Source organism: Neophocaena asiaeorientalis, unplaced genomic scaffold (genome assembly GCF_003031525.2).
Source record: "Neophocaena asiaeorientalis asiaeorientalis breed wild unplaced genomic scaffold, Neophocaena_asiaeorientalis_V1.1 scaffold450, whole genome shotgun sequence".
Classification (NCBI taxonomy): Eukaryota; Metazoa; Chordata; class Mammalia; order Artiodactyla; family Phocoenidae; genus Neophocaena; species Neophocaena asiaeorientalis.
In genome coordinates this window covers 2436366-2452168 of record NW_020175674.1, presented here as the reverse complement: position 1 = coordinate 2452168, position 15803 = coordinate 2436366, and the positions used below count along the sequence as shown (strand labels likewise).

Here is a 15803-nt window from a genome sequence, read left to right as displayed (position 1 = left end):
CCTCCGAATGTGAGTAATTATCAGCATACCCACTTCGGGTTCTGTGCTGAAATAGATACAAAGAAATAAGGAATACATGGTATCAATCAGGAGTCAGCAAACTTTCCTCTAAAGGCCAGAGAGTAAATATTTCAGTCTTGTGCTTAGAGCACAAGTCTCAGTTCTGCAGTTCTTTTGTGAGCGCAGCCATAGGGAATACACGGGTGAACGGGTGTGGCTGTGTGCCAATAAAACTTTATTGGCCTTGGGCTTCCCTGGTGGCGCAGTGGTTGAGAGTCCGCCTGCCGATGCAGGGCACACGGGTTCGTGCCCCGGTCCAGGAAGATCCCACATGCCGCGGAGCGGCTGGGCCCGTGAGCCATGGCCGCTGGGCCTGCGTGTCCAGAGCCTGTGCTCCGCAACGGGAGAGGCCACAGCAGTGAGAGGCCCGCGTACCGCAAAAAAGCAAACAAACAAAAAAAGCAACCACTTTATTGGCCAGATTTGTCCCCAGGCCATAAGTCACCAATCCCTGGCTATCAGCCCTTGGTGGTAGAAAGACGTGCAGATTCATCAGGGCAGGTCAAGAGGAGGCAGAGGCCAGCTGTACTAAAGAACACAGAGCTGATGTTTTATAGGAGATTGTAGAGTAAAAGGTGAGATGCGTACGATGTGAGTGAAAGTAAGAAATGTGACTTTTAGGGAAAATAGCTCAGATATTGGGTTGTTTTTTTTTTTTTTTGAATTTCAGGATAAGTAACTTCAACTTTAGAACCGAGCCTGCCCTTTTTATTAGACGTTTACTTTGGGAACTCGGCTCCACCCCCCACCGGACTCCAGAAGTTCCGTATTTCTAGGAATAAAAATGTCTGTAGATGGACTAGTAGAAAATGCTCTCTGTCACTGCAGCACAAGTAGGGCTGGGGGCATTTCTCTAGGGATTTGACCGGAAGGGAATGGAAAGCACATGGGTAGCAGAGGAAGTCATTTTCTATTCTTATTATTACTATAAAGAAATGGCAGATGAGAATCCAGGAACAACATTAGACTCTGAAAAGGAGCCAGTGGCTTAGTAAGCACTTAGAACCCTTGACAGTTCACCAAAGCTGCCGAACAGGAGAGCAGCTACCACTTATGGTCCCGAACAGGAGAACAAAACACATCTGGGCCTTTCAGGACCCCTGCTTGGGAAAGCCCTTTATAGGAAATTTGCAGATTCTTAGCTGTGGACATTTAAGTACAGCACGCAACACACACGCATACGTACACATGCACACACACATCATCCTTCTCATCGGTAAAGTTGCAAAGGAGCCCCATTTGCACTGGACATCACACTGTATTTTGATATTCAAAATGGCTAGTCCCTTTTAGGGCTGTTATGATTTAATCAGTGCCAATTCAAATGGATCTGGTGCTTTAGCCATTAGAAATAAGAACTTAAGTCTGTCATGCTAAGGCAAGTTTCTCATCAAATTTCTCTTTTTCTGTTGTTTTACAGTTTTCTCCTTGTCTTTGGTTGCTTGATTTTGTCAGTGTTTTCCACCATTCCCGAGCACACAAAGTTGGCCTCAAGTTGCCTCTTGATTCTGGTAAGTGAAACATATGAACAAAAATGTACATAAAGTTTACATAATACAAGAATTGTCTATAATATTTATGCAATGCATTTAGTCCCACGAAAAGTTATCTCTAGAAAAAAGAGAGTTTCTGTGAAGTGTAAAAGTTTCAAAGGTCACTGAAACATTTGCCTGCCGTTTTAACCTTTAGTCAACCCCCAAGAATACATAGAAATATTCCAGATGGCTGTTACTTAGCAGTATCATGTGTTATAGTTGCATCGTAAGTAGAAGGCAATACTTGGAAGCAGGTTTAATTATGTTTCTCTATGGTGATAAATTATAAGAAGAATCAGCATCTCTGAGGTCTCTTACAATATTGCTAAAAGTTACAGGGTAGAGAGTGTTTTCCAATAACCACAATTTAGCAGTAACTATGTATAGTCGGCCAAGAACCACGAGCATATGGCACCTCCTAAGAAAACAGAAGGCTTCATGCTCTTTTCAGCCAGCAGACTGCATTATGAATTTTGCTGCTAATGAAGTTACCTGGTGAGAAGTTCTGCAGTTTGCTCTGTTTCCATTATGCTGTCAATCCTCAACCACAGAGAATTGCTCAGTTCATTTTAAAATGGAAAAATACCCCAAGATATTTTAGTCTGAATTATTCTGGGCCTTTTAAACTCTTATACTTTCTATTACAACTGAACTATAGCGCTGTATACTCAAATCACATCTGATTGAAAGTTTGGTTCATTTACATCCATTTTGACCCACTCACTCGGTTCCAGAAATCAAACTTGACAGTCTCAGGACTGTCTGAATGAACTATAAATTGGAACAACTCACTTTTTCCATAAAACCTGCTTGACTAGAGAGGAAAAGAGAGAACGAGTGGGTGGGGTAAGATGGCCATGTGCCTTAATAAATAGAAATTGGTGAGCATTTAATACAAGAAAAGTATTCTTACCTTGAAGGTGGGAAGTGAAGGATGTCAGCCCGTACAGCCTGGGCAGCTGCTCTTTCCCCTGTGCTCGCAGAGGCTGGTTTGTGCTTAGAGTGCCAAGACTTCATCAAGTCTCTGCCCTGTGACAGGGAGAAATCACTTTTGAACCTGGAACAAATCTGTCCCAATTCGTCTCCGTACAAATCGTGCTCAGCGGTACATTGCTAATGTCAAGGTTACTATGTTGAAACCCAAGATAGAAAACAGATAGACCGAAGAGCCCACTGGGGATTTGTTGCATTTACAAGGTTCCATTCAGGTAGCAAGTGGGCTTTTAGCCTCATGCACCCCTTTGATAACAACAAATGGTCTGAGCCAAGGTCTAGGGCAGAGCTGTCTTTGGGGTACATATACAGAACTACAGCTAGGAATTTTAGATCGAAAATATAAATCTGATTTTTAGACCTGGGAGCATGAAAAACTGGATTTACCGCATGACCAATGGTATATATTATGAGTAAATCAAGCATTAAGAATCTTGTAAAAAGGTTTCTTTTATAACCAGGTCAGGAATCCAAAATATGAGGTTTACATCCTCCAAATCTCTGAAATATAAATTCAGTCACTGCTAATGAGTTTCTAAATAATCCAGAGAAACTCACGTTATTCAAAAGCCCACAGCTGGTTAATATCATTTTTAAAACTTTCTGAGCAGTGGACAACTGACCAGAGTTCAGTAACTAGAGTGCATGTGAGCAGATAAAAATGTAGACGTTTTACACATCGCTCATCTTTTTTATCTTGCCAGCTTTATTGAGATATAATTGACATATGATATTGTGAAAGTTAAAATGTGTAACGTGACAATTTTATATACATACATATTGCAAAATGACTACCACAGTGAAGTTAGTTAACAGTTCATCACCTCACATGGTTGCCATCGTGTGTGTGGTGTGTGTGCGTGTGTGTGTGTGGTGAGAACTCCTAAGATCTACTCCTTTAGCAAAATGGTCAAGTGGACAGTTCAGTACTGTTAGCTGTAGGCACCATGCTGCACATTAGATCCTCAGAACTCATTTGTCTTATAACTGGAAGCTTGTACACTTTGACCACCTTCACCCATTTCCTCCACCCACACCTGCACAACCACCAATCTACTGTGTTTCTGCGAGTTCAGGGGTCCCACATAAGTGAAATCATACAGTATTTGTCTTTCGCTGTCTCACTTATTTCACTAAACATAATGCCCTCAAGAGCCATCCATGTTGTCACAAATGGCTAGATTTTGTTCTTTTTATGGCTGAATATTATTCCAATGTGTGTGTGATACATATATCACATCACATCTTCTTTACCCCTTCATCTGTCAGTGGACACTTAGATGGTCTCCATGTCTTATCTACTGTAAATAGTGCTGCTGTGAACATCGGCATGCGTGCAGCTTTTCGAATTACAGTTTTCTAGGGATGTTTGCCCAGGAGTGGGATCGCAGGATCATATGGTAGTTTTATTTTTTATATTTTGAGGAACCTCCATACTGTTCTCCATAGTGGCTGCACCAATTTACATTCCCACCAACAGTGTAGGAGGGTTCCCTTTTCTCCACATTCTGGCCAACACTTCTCTCTCACTTTTTAATAATAGCCATTCTAACAGGTGTGAGGTGATATCTTATTGTGGTACTGATTTGCGTTTCCCTGATGATTAGTGATGTTGAGTTCTTTTCATATACCTGTTGGCCATCTGTAAGTCTTCTTTTACCCCTCAGTCTTTTTTTTTTTCCTCTAATGCCCTTGTTTTTAATCAGGTCTATTGAGATACAATTTACATGGAATAAGCATCACCCATTTTAAGTGTATAGTTTCATGAGTTTTGAGAAACACATATTGTCATGTGTATTAGTTTCTTAGGGCTACTGTAACAAAAGTACCACTGTATATATCATATATATTTCATATATGTCATATATATGATAATTATATACATCATTATGTTGAGGGAAAGAATTAGATATCATAGAGATAGTCTTGTGTTTGGCTTCTTTTACTCAACTTAATAATTTTGATATTTATTTGTATATTTTTTAATTGAAGTATAGTTGATTTGCAATGTTGTGTTAGTTTCAGGTGTGCAGCAAATGATTCAGAGATATATATATATATATATGTATATACTTTTTCGTTATGGTTTATTATAGGATATTGAGTATAGTTCCCTGTGCTATACTGTAGGTAGGACCTTGTTGTTTATCTATTTTATATATAGTAGTATGTATAGGTTAATCTCAAACTCCTAATTTATCCCTCACCCCTCCTTCCCCTTTGGTAACCATAAGTTTGTTTTTCTGTGTCTGTGAGTTTGTTTCTGTTTTGTAAATAAGTTCATTTGTATCATTTCTTAGATTCCACATATAAGCGCTATCATATGTTTCTTGTCTTTTTCTGGTTTACTTCACTTAGTATGATAATCTCTAGGTCCATCCACGTTGCTGCTAATGGCATTATTTCATTCTTTTTTATGGCTGAGTAATATCCCATTGTGTATATGTACCACATCTTCTTTATCCATTCATCTGTTGATGGACATTTAGGTTGCTTCCATGTCTTGGCTATTGTATATAGTGCTGCTGTGAACATTGGGGTGCATGTGTCTTTTCAAAATAGAATTTTCTCCGGATATATGCCCAGGAGTGGGATTGCTGAATCATATGGTAGCTCTATTTTTAGTTTTTTAAGGAACCTCCATAAATTGGCAGTACCAATTTACATTCCTACCAACAATGTAGGAGTATCCCTCAGTCTTGAATGCCTTTAGATTTAGCAAAGTAGAAACCAGTCCTTTTATGCAAGTGAGGCCTTTGTCTTAAGCAGTGTAGTAAGTGCTGCAGATGGATGGTCTCTGAAAGCCGTTGCTACACGGCTTTCTGTAGGGAGAGAGTTTGCGTATCCTCCTATTTTTGTGCTATAGTGATAAATTGTCGAGGTGTATGTCTTAAACCAAAGTGTAATCTTAAAACCTCCCTAAAAATATTTGGACTGTGTTGCGGGTCTAAGGTTTTACTGATGTTACTCTTTTCATCAGTGTTTTCTCCAAAGACTGTTGTGTTCTATTTGGACAAAAAAAGATCAAGTATAGCCTTTGTTTTTTTTCTTTTTCTTATTTAGTAATAAACTGGAGAATCATGTGTATTTTAATTCTTTTCACTATCAGTATCAGTTCATATAGTTAATTATAAAAGTTCAATCAGTTGTAGAATACCGGAAAAAGCCAAGAGAAATCTTAATTATTTAGGGACTATTGTATTTATTCTTTTACCATGTGTTTTTGAAACAGTTAATCTGATTTCAGAGTCTGTCTATCCTCTGAATTTAACCAAACAGAATACATAGAACACAATTCTGACTAGCATTGTCTTTAGTTCCCAAGATGAAGCATATCTAAAGAATTGCCATCCAATAGTAATAGGAATGGCTTTTAAATGTCTGCAGCAATTTACAGTAAAGTCACTTTTGTACACTCTTGGTCGCAGATACAGCACAGGTGTAAATTTTGAAGACTTATGTGTAAATCACATATCACAGTTGCATATGTTTTCAAAAGTCTGTCCATTTGAGGGTTTTTTAAACATTTTAAAAGATATTCCCACATTCTAACTAATTCTATTTCTGGCAAGTAGAAGACACCCACGCTTCCGACAGGGAGCGCCTTTAGGCAGACCAGCCCCTGGACAAGCTTCCAGGGTACTCACCTCCTTGATACTCGCGCTTTCCACATGTTTCCTTGAGCGCACCAGCATGTTAGGTGCACGTGCCTCCTCACCTCCTGGGGTCCCCACGGAGTCCTCCGCTTTCTGTCCCCCACCCCAAGGGGAGACTCTCATCGTTCTCATCCAGCACTGCACTCCCCCTGCTAGTGAGTTCAGGAAACCACTTCTCTGTGTCTTGGTTTTCTCATCTGTTAAAAGTGGGTAGTAATATCTGCTACTTCATAAAGTTATGAGGATTGAATCCCAGTGCTTAGCCCTGGGCTCAGCACAGAGAATGCATCAAATATTACAGTCACTGGCTCTTCCATATACAGTGGAACCTAATGGGGGCACAAGGCCAGTGAACCGGGGGTATTTGAAAAGGCTGCATTTGAGATCATATCGTACTTGTGTAATAGAAAACAAGTATCTCACCACAAACACTGTAAATTACGGCAGCTCTTCACCCAGGCGTGTCCATCTAACCAGCAGGGACTCGTTGGCACACATTCAGTGCATGGCTTATGTGCACAGTGACCTCTTACGTTGGGTGACTAAGGAAACAGATTTCTACTCTTGTAGTTTTCTGGTAAATGCATCTGATGACCATGCTCATGGCTTTCAAAGCTCTCCCCTCAGTGTCAGCTGTCTGGGTGGAGCCCTGCTGAGGGACAGCCCAGGATCTAACAGAGCGGCTTGCTCAGCTCACTCTGGGCACAGAATTTATGAACTCGAGAGGACAATGCAAAGCCGTGGGCCCAAGTGCCAGGGACAGTGAAAAGCTGGTGTTGATTTCCTAGGTTTTGTAAATTCTTCAGAACTGTAAGGGAACTGGCATTTTTTTAACTAGCATTTTTTTAAGTACCTTTTTTAAGGTACCTTTTTTAAGTACCTTGATTTCTTATTAAAACAAAAGAAACCAAAAAAACCTTGCTATGTAAGTATTATTCCTCCCATTTTACCGTACCACGTTGTACAAGAGCCAGGCTGCGTCCCGGGCCTGGCTGCCGCCTTGCACCCTCCTGCACCTCAGTCGAGACCGATGGGTCTCCCCAGTGTGTTTCCAGGGCTCAGGGAAGCTCTGCCGGCAGAGGCTTCCTTGTGGTTCTGTATATGCCAAGTGATGCGCGCGACCCTCTCATTTAGATTGTTAAGTTTCTTTTTTCTTACAGAGTCCATCTGCAAAGTTATCACAAATGGGTGTATCCCTTCACACCACTAGCAGTTCTTTGTATCAGCAATTCCAGGGCTTCCCCGGTGGTGCAGTGGTTGGGAGTCCGCCTGCCGATGCAGGGGACATGGGTTCGTGCCCCAGTCCGGGAAGATCCCACATGCTGCAGAGCGGCTGGGCCCGTGAGCCATGGCCGCTGAGCCTGTGCATCCGGAGCCTGTGCTCCGCAACGGGAGAGGCCACAACAGTGAGAGGCCCGCGTACCACCACCCCCCCAAAAAAATTCCAAATCTGATTTTGTAAACAATCAACAGCCCGATCTGTGGGGTAAACAGTCCCAGCTTGCTTTGTGCAGGTGAGCTGAGCACCGTGCTGGTGAAGGGAGCGCTCCTAGCTCCAGTTAAACTATTGTGGCAAGTTTTGTTTCGGTTTGTTTTGATTTCATGAGCCTGAGGTTGTATGTTTCTGCATTTCGTATCCCACCTTCTTAACAGCAGTGCTGTTTTGGAGTGCATTTCCCTTGTATTGGATATCTTCTTGTCTTCCAGATTAATTTTAAAGTATTCATTTTGGCCTTTAAATGTAGATTGTCCAACATGATGATTTGTACATATTTCCGGTGACAAATCTTCACCTGATGACTTCTCCTCTTAATGAAAATGATGTATAGCATTTGCAAAATTTTCACTGAAGGTGGTTATTTCTAAAATTGCCCGCCCACAAGCAGTAAAAGGAATGTCGTTATCAGTTTTAGCAAGAAGAGAGTATCTCAGCGTGTTTGCTCCCCTGCCCTGCTGTGTTAGAAGGGCTCCCAGCCACAAGTGGATTGTGCTAAACATCTGGACGAGACTCAAACACATGGTCAGAGATCCAGGTTTTCCCAAACATCTTAGCTGTTTGGCACCTTCTGAATAGAGTTTATGCATATTTGCTGGTTTTGCTTCGTGTAGCAAAGCAAACATGGGTTTGCTGTTTCTGTGCACAATGAACCAGTTCCTGAAATGTGTACAAATCCAACTTAGGTAGATCTAATTATATCCTCAATGCACTAGTGTAGCTTACCATTTAAAGAAAATCTGTAGTGCATTCTTCTGTTAAGTGTAGAGTCCCCCCTGAAAAGCTAATAACTACATAATTAATATGTGTTCCATGTTTGTTTTCTTTTTCTAATGTGCTTACACGCGGGGTTTTGTGTTGTTCTTTTTCATTGCTGTACACTACCTATTATGTCACACGGTATCGAAGAATTAGACAGGTTGTTAACCATTTCCCATCTGTCAGTATTGGCAGAGTGGGAAATCAGCCACAGACACATTTACCCATCCTTGCAAAGTAGAAAGGCTTGCGCATAAAATTATATGGATTTGATGTAGAAGATTACATGAGATCTTTACGTTTAAAGCTCTGGCATGAACATCGTAAGACAGGATAGCAGAATGTCAGGACAAGGTTCCGTTCGAGGGTCTTCAGTCTTCCATGGGTAGGAGATGTGAAGTGATCAGAACTGAGGAATGAGCAGTGCTCCTGTCTCTTCATCACACCCCTGTCATTTCCTGCAGAAAGCGCTCACAATATCCCAGCCAACACTGAAAACTGCCGTTATTTTCCTTTGCTTGTCTTTCATCAAGGCAATTGCAAATAAACTTTAAAATGATTCATGGAGGCTAGCGACCCTCATCAATCTGCCGATGACTGAAAAGAAGATGCAGGAGCAGTTTGCACCCACACTGAATCTTAACCGAGAGATAATAATATAGTAGGGGAGGTGCTCTGTGAAGAGTACTTCAGATTCAGAGGGAAGAGCTGTTCAAGTTGAAGATAATGGAATTATGCCTGAACAAGACCATGTCTCTATCCACAAGTAAGGAAGCGAAGAACTTCCGCACTTCCGACGTGAGCACCGGTGTCTCACCGGGTGGTCCAGTATGTGTCACAGAACCACTCTGCACGGTTCTGTGTCAGGACATGATGAGCAGCCCTCTCAGCCAGGCCCGCACTGACGCTGACCCGCTGTGCCCTTTGACGCCACAAAGGCATATTCAGCCGAGAGGGAAAGAGCGACAAGGTGGTGGTAGAGGGTTGCTAGAAAATGATAGAGTCCAAGAGGGGTTGCAGCAGAAGGAAGAACGCCCTTCCCTTACCACCTTTCCAGGTCTAAGTAATTTCCACCGTTTGACACCTGCTCAGACACCTGCTTCTGCCTGGAATGAACTGGCTCTTCCCTCGGCTTCCCTCAGCAGCAGCCGCTTGACGGTGAATCTCCTCCCTTCTTCATTTACTCCACAGCGTTTCGGTGGCTCCCAGTGTCCGTGAGGCTTTTGGGGGAAAGCTGAGGGTACGGCAATGAGCAAAGCAGGCAAAACTCTGTCCTGGTGGAACGCACATTTGTGTTGGGAAGACATAAGAGTAAACAAATGAACCAGTCAAGTGTTAAAAATAAAAGTAAAAAAATAAAAAATAAAAAAAATAAATAAATAAAAGTAAAGCAGGAAGGGGCTTCCCTGGTGGCGCAGTGGTTGGGAGTCTGCCTGCCGATGCAGTGGACACGGGTTCGTGCCCCGGTCCGGGAAGATCCCACATGCCGCGGACCAGCTGGGCCCGTGAGCCGTGGCCGCTGAGCCTGCGCGTCCGGAGCCTGTGCTCTACAACAGGAGAGGCCACAACAGTGAGAGGCCTGCGTGCCGCAAAAAACAAACAAACAAACAAAAAAAGTAAAGCAGGAAAAAGGGATAGATAACTGGGTGTTTCCATTGTGTGTTCAGAGAGGTCCACCGGATAGCGTAGCTCCTAGCGGAGACTTTAGTGAGGTGGGGCAACCCGCCGTGCAGCGATAGAGGAAAGAACGTACCAGGCAGATGGAGCATCCAGGCTAAAAGCCTCGGAAGGACCAGAGGACCAGGATGATGGAGGGAGAGGAAGCAAGAGGGGGCGGAGGAAAGTGAGGCATGGCTTGGACTGTACAGCCCTGGAGCACAGGATCCAAAGCTGACTCAGCAACAGCACTTCGTACAGTGGGAGCTGGTGGCAAATTATCAAGAAATTTGATGAAAGAAGACGCCAAGACAGCCAGTGGTCTAATTGCACAGCATTAGTATTGAAATGTTCACAGTATCATAGATATGGCACCAAAATTAAGCCCCAATGCAGTGCCTGACTTAGAATGGACCGGAGTAGGGAGTCACTGGTGCAGCCCTCAGGGGGCAGTCGATGTCATTCCCCCTCTCCTAATTCCCCGGGCTCCGGGCCTTAATTCGCTGCAGTTTTAACTCAATTTACATGAAGTGCCTCCTACCTTCCAGCCCCTGTGCCGGGGACTGGAGCCCCAGATATGAGTAAGGCACTGTCCTGCCCTGGAAGCAGATCTAGAGCACATTCCTGTCTACAGGCTCTGACACAGAAAAAAATGAAAAGCCTTGAAATCATGCGTTTATAGAGAATAAATTATGAAATTAGGAGATGAAAGAAAAATGGGTTAGTTTGACATTTTAATGGGTTAGTCAAATGGGTGAGTTTGACATTTTAATTCCCACTTTAACATATATGGACAGAGAGAATAAACCTACCTCAAGTCATTGATTTCTCATGAAAACTATGGATAAGATTACCAAAATCTATTTTCAATATAGGTACTACTGATCACGCTTATATAGGGAATTTGGGGTTGGAACTATATAAAGGCAAGGGTGGAAGCGATGAGGTGGCCCCTGTTCCTGTGCAGGCCTGTGTCACCCTCAGATATTGAATACTGGGTTGGACTATGGCGGGGGCCCTGTTCCCCTGCAGGCCTACCTCATGCTCAGATATTGAATATTGGGTTGGAATATGGGGGGCCCTGTTCCCCTGCAGGCCTACCTCATGCTCAGATATTGAATATTGGGTTGGAATATGGGGGGCCCTGTTCCCCTGCAGGCCTACCTCATGCTCAGATATTGAATATTGGGTTGGAATGCGGGGTTCCCTGTTCCCCGTGCAGGCCTATATCAGGGGTCACGATTAAGGTGAAAAGACACATCATACTTCTGCAAAGTAGAGAAAAAATTGCCAAGCTGTAAATGGCAGCTTGACAAACAACATCACAGGCTGGATTCCAGGAGAATGCTGCAGGCCTGGCTTCCTCTGGGCCTGGAAATCATAATGAACACACTGGAAAATGGAGAACAGAATGGAGACTTGCGAGTGTGGCCAGCCGGCCCTCCAGCTGCGGCTACTGGAGACCACAGGCGTGTCGGTGCTGCAAGACCTGCGCATCCGGAGAAACCCTGGACAGCCCCTTTCAGAAACAGAGCAGCGTCAACCAAGACACCCTAGGGTGAGGCCGGGAGTGGAGGAGCACCAGCCCTGGGTGTGCAGGCAGGAGGGGGGACTCACTCTGGCCCCCACTGCCCACCCCTAACTCTCCTGAACTTCACTTCCTTAAATCAGGTGGCATCAAGTACAAATCGACATCAAGTGCAGCCTTCAAAGAAAAGAACAAATCCAGCCTGGCCAGAGGCCTCTTTGGCCTCTTTGACTTCATGGATAGTGCTAATAATGGGCGAACATGTGACCTGATGACACACCTGTGAATCTGACGGGGGCTGCAGGGTTCTGCCCCACTTGGCCAACCCATCTGCGTGTCTCCTGCAAGCTGCTTCCTGGGTCACTCGCTGGCTTTGCCCTGGGGTCCCCCACAGTGGAGCTTGCATGCTCAGGGTCACTGTAGCCGGGCAGGGATGGGCATCCCACCGCTCAGGCAGGCAAGTGTGTGACCAGGTTGGAAAGCTTGTCTGCTTGTAGAGCCCAGGAAAGAGCTCCGGGCTGCGGTCAGAAAGGGGAAGCATCAGAGGGGACGTTCAGAGGACAAGTGCTTCCTCGAGTCCCCTCTGCAGCCTGAAGGTATATCGTTTACCTTGAGCTGCTCATCGATTCATTCATTCATTTATTCACTCATCGAATATTCGCTAAGCACCTATCAGGGCTGCTGTGAGCCAGAGGCCCTGCCCACAATGCACACCAGCTGTACACTGACACTCATACCTTCCCTATCCCTGTCTGTCATAGTTCCTCAAAACCATTTTTCTACTTAAATCAGGTGGAGAATTTTGAGTATTATGCAAGTGTAATTTGTTCTCTTTCTTCACAATTCCGTAATGCAAATTGCCTCATATGTGATGCTCAGTTGGGTAATGATGTCAACGTAACAGGGAAGTTAAAGATGATTTTTCCCAAACGGCAGCGGCTGAGCGTAAAGCACATCCGCCTGGCTGAACGCAGCAAGCCTGAAGGCGCGCACACCGCCATGGCGCCTTCTTTATTTTGGAAACTCACTCTGCCTTGCAAGTGCCTATGGGACGATTCTTCCCAACCTGTGCAAATGACACAGATGTAAAGCGATACATCTTTAGCACCACTGTATTTTGTGCAAACTGCGCCTCTCTACCTGTGACGTGTGATGCGGGGCCCTTGTCTCCAAACCCAGCGGCCTGCACCCTCCCGACACACCCCATCAGGCTCTCTCCACATTGATGTAGGTGACGGCCAAGATTGCTGAAGCAGCTCCCTGTTAGAACTCAACATCTCTTTTTAACTGTACTAATATCTTATTAGGATTGTTGTTTATGTTAGGTTTCTGTTTAGAAAGTTCCATAGGCTCAGAGTGGTTTGCCCTAACTCTATTTCTCTATTTTTATCATAAGCCCTGATCTTTTTACTGAGCAATCTTACCTAAAACCTGGCTTTTTATCGATGCATTTATTTATTTATTATTAATTGAAGTAGAGTTGATTTACAATGTTGTGCTAGTTTCAAGTGTACAGCAAAGTGATTCAGGTATAGATAGATAGATATTCTTCATATTCTTTTCCATTATGGTTTATTATAGGATATTGAATATAGTTCCTTGTGCTATACAGTAGGAACTTGATATTTATCTATTTTATATATAGTAGTTTGTGTCTGTTAATCCCAAATTCCCAATTTATCCCTTGCCCCTTTTCCCCTTTGTAACCATAAGTTTGTTTTCTGTCTGTGAGTCTGTTTCTGTTTTGTAAATAAGTTCATTTGTATCATTTTTCAGATTCCACATATAAGTGATATCATATGGTATTTGTCTTTCTCTTTCTGACTTGCTTCACCTAGTATGATAATCTCTAGGTCCATCCACGTTGCTGCAAATGGCATTATTTCATTCTTTTTATGGCTGAGTAATACTCCATTGTATATATGTACCACATCTTCTTTATCCATTCATCTGTTGATGGGCATTTAGGTTGTTTCCATGTCTTGGCTATTGTATGTAAACAATGCTGCTATAAACATTGGAATGCATGTATCTTTTTGAATTATAGTTTTCTCCAAATATAGGCTCAGAGTGGGATTGCAAGATCATATGGTAACTCTACTTTTTAGTTTTTTTAAGGAACCTTCATACTGTTTCCACAGTAGCTGCACCAATTTACATTCTCACCAACAGTGTAGGGGGGTTGCCTTTTCTCCACACCCTCTCCAGCATTTCATCAATGCATTTCTTGCACTGTGGTAGGAAAGCTGGTATAAGTGGGTTTGAGTTCATCCATTCTGCCAATTCAGAAGCACATGCTTCATTCTGCTCAATAATATGGGCTTTTCAAGTGAAAGGCATCAGAGCATCCTTAGGTCATAAGGATGACATGGGAGGTGTCATTCCTAGGTCAAATAAATCACAGGGATAAAAACCTGTGTCAGATGATGGTTTAGTGTATTCTTCATCCAAATTTTTCTACTCTCCTTTTTATCAAGCTATGTTAAAGAAATCTTTAAGCCTTACAAACCTATTCATCAAAGGTTCAAAATTTTTTTAATTAGCCAAAATTTTAATAAAGGAAACTTATGCAGTTTAGATAGAAAAATAATGTTGCTGCAGGTTGAAACAAATTTTAAGACTGTTATAATAGAGCAAATTGAGAATGTTTTATTTAAAATATAAGTTGATTTAATAATCGTAAACTTCATTTTTCGCCTTAACTCTATGAATTTTGACATCTTCTCAGTACATAAAATCTGTAACATTTGGATTACTCTGTCTTTTCCTGCTTTTAACTTAAAGTAAAATTCCAAATAATTTTCAGACTTAGAAGATGCAGTTCTTAACCTTGCCGCACACAGCCTTCTCACATCTCTGGTGCTTCCTGTTTCTCTAGGCTTATTTCTGCACCAGTTTCCCTTAAAGGTGCCCACACAGGTAGCAATGGGTGTATGCATACCTGTGTGCGCATGTGTACACACACACTCACATATTCACAGTCACACTTTACACTACAGCAGTAGCAAATCATTCACACTTTCCAGGAACACTGCCTCTGTGTTTTCACAAATGGTAATTCTTCTATTTGAAAGCCTGGCGCTACACTTCCCTTCACCACCGTGGTAATTCTTACTTGTTTGTTAAGTCTCATGCCCCCTCTCCCTGGAAGTTTTCACCGACCCCCCAGGAGCTGTTACACTCCCTTCCTCTGTGTTCTGGGGTCCAGCACAGCTCCCAGGGGGTGGTCTGTAGCAATGGGTGGTTGATAACAGTGTTCACCATGTTCCAGTATGATCACTGATTTCCAAACATTTTATTTCTGCTAGACTGAAAACTATCTAAGAATCGGAACTACGTGTTAGTGGTCTCTGTATTTCCTAGTTTGTACCACACTGCCTAGCAAGTAGTGGATGCTCAAAAAACGTGCAAATAAACTAAATGACCCAGCCCGCCAATCCAAAGTAACCCAATCCGGTTACATACTCCACATGCAGTCTTGTTTTTTCAGCTCTATGGCATTATCACGATTTTATTTATTTTTTTGCATACTTGTGACTGTTTTTCATTATTGGTTTCTGTCCCCAGAATGCAAACTCCTTAAGAGTGGGCCTTGTTCTATTCACCACTCCCACCCCAATGTCTGGAACAAAACAGGTACTCAATGCCTGGGAGAACAGAGGTGCAAAATAAAGCTATCAGCTGTGCGAAACGAATGAGTAGATGCAGATATTAGCATATAAATTCAGTGCTTGCATGGAGACATTAAAGTACTCTGGCTCCAATCAATCTTTTAATTTTAGCAGTATAAAATTCCAAAAACAATTTTTCATCCTTTGGAAGATCTGTAAAGGCAAGTATAATCAAGTGGTGTCGAGCACAAGTTTCAAGATCTAAAATAAAATGACTATTTGCTAACTTTTGCCTCTTTTTTTTCCCCACTCGTCCTCGTTTTCTCCCGAGCTTCAACTACCCTTCTGAATCTGGGATCATCAAATATTTATGTTATTAAAGCAAATACTCTTACCTAATATCAAAGCAGGCTGATCATTAACATAAAACGTGAGTTTGTAGCCAACATTAAAAATGAATAGGATCATAAAACAAGAGAGAGGGGCTTCCCTGGTGGCGCAGTGGTTGAG

At 42.8% G+C, this 15803-nt stretch overlaps 1 protein-coding gene across 1 annotated transcript in view; it reads left to right on the top strand.

Moving 5' to 3' along the window:
• The first annotated feature begins 1486 nt into the window (after positions 1 to 1486).
• KCNQ5 (potassium voltage-gated channel subfamily Q member 5) overlaps positions 1487 to 15803 on the top strand; it is a 196416-nt gene continuing 182099 nt past the window's right edge. Inside the window, exon 1 of the mRNA XM_024731901.1 lies at positions 1487 to 1571. The gene's annotated coding sequence lies outside the window, so the exon portion shown is untranslated. The remainder of the gene's footprint in view (positions 1572 to 15803) is intronic.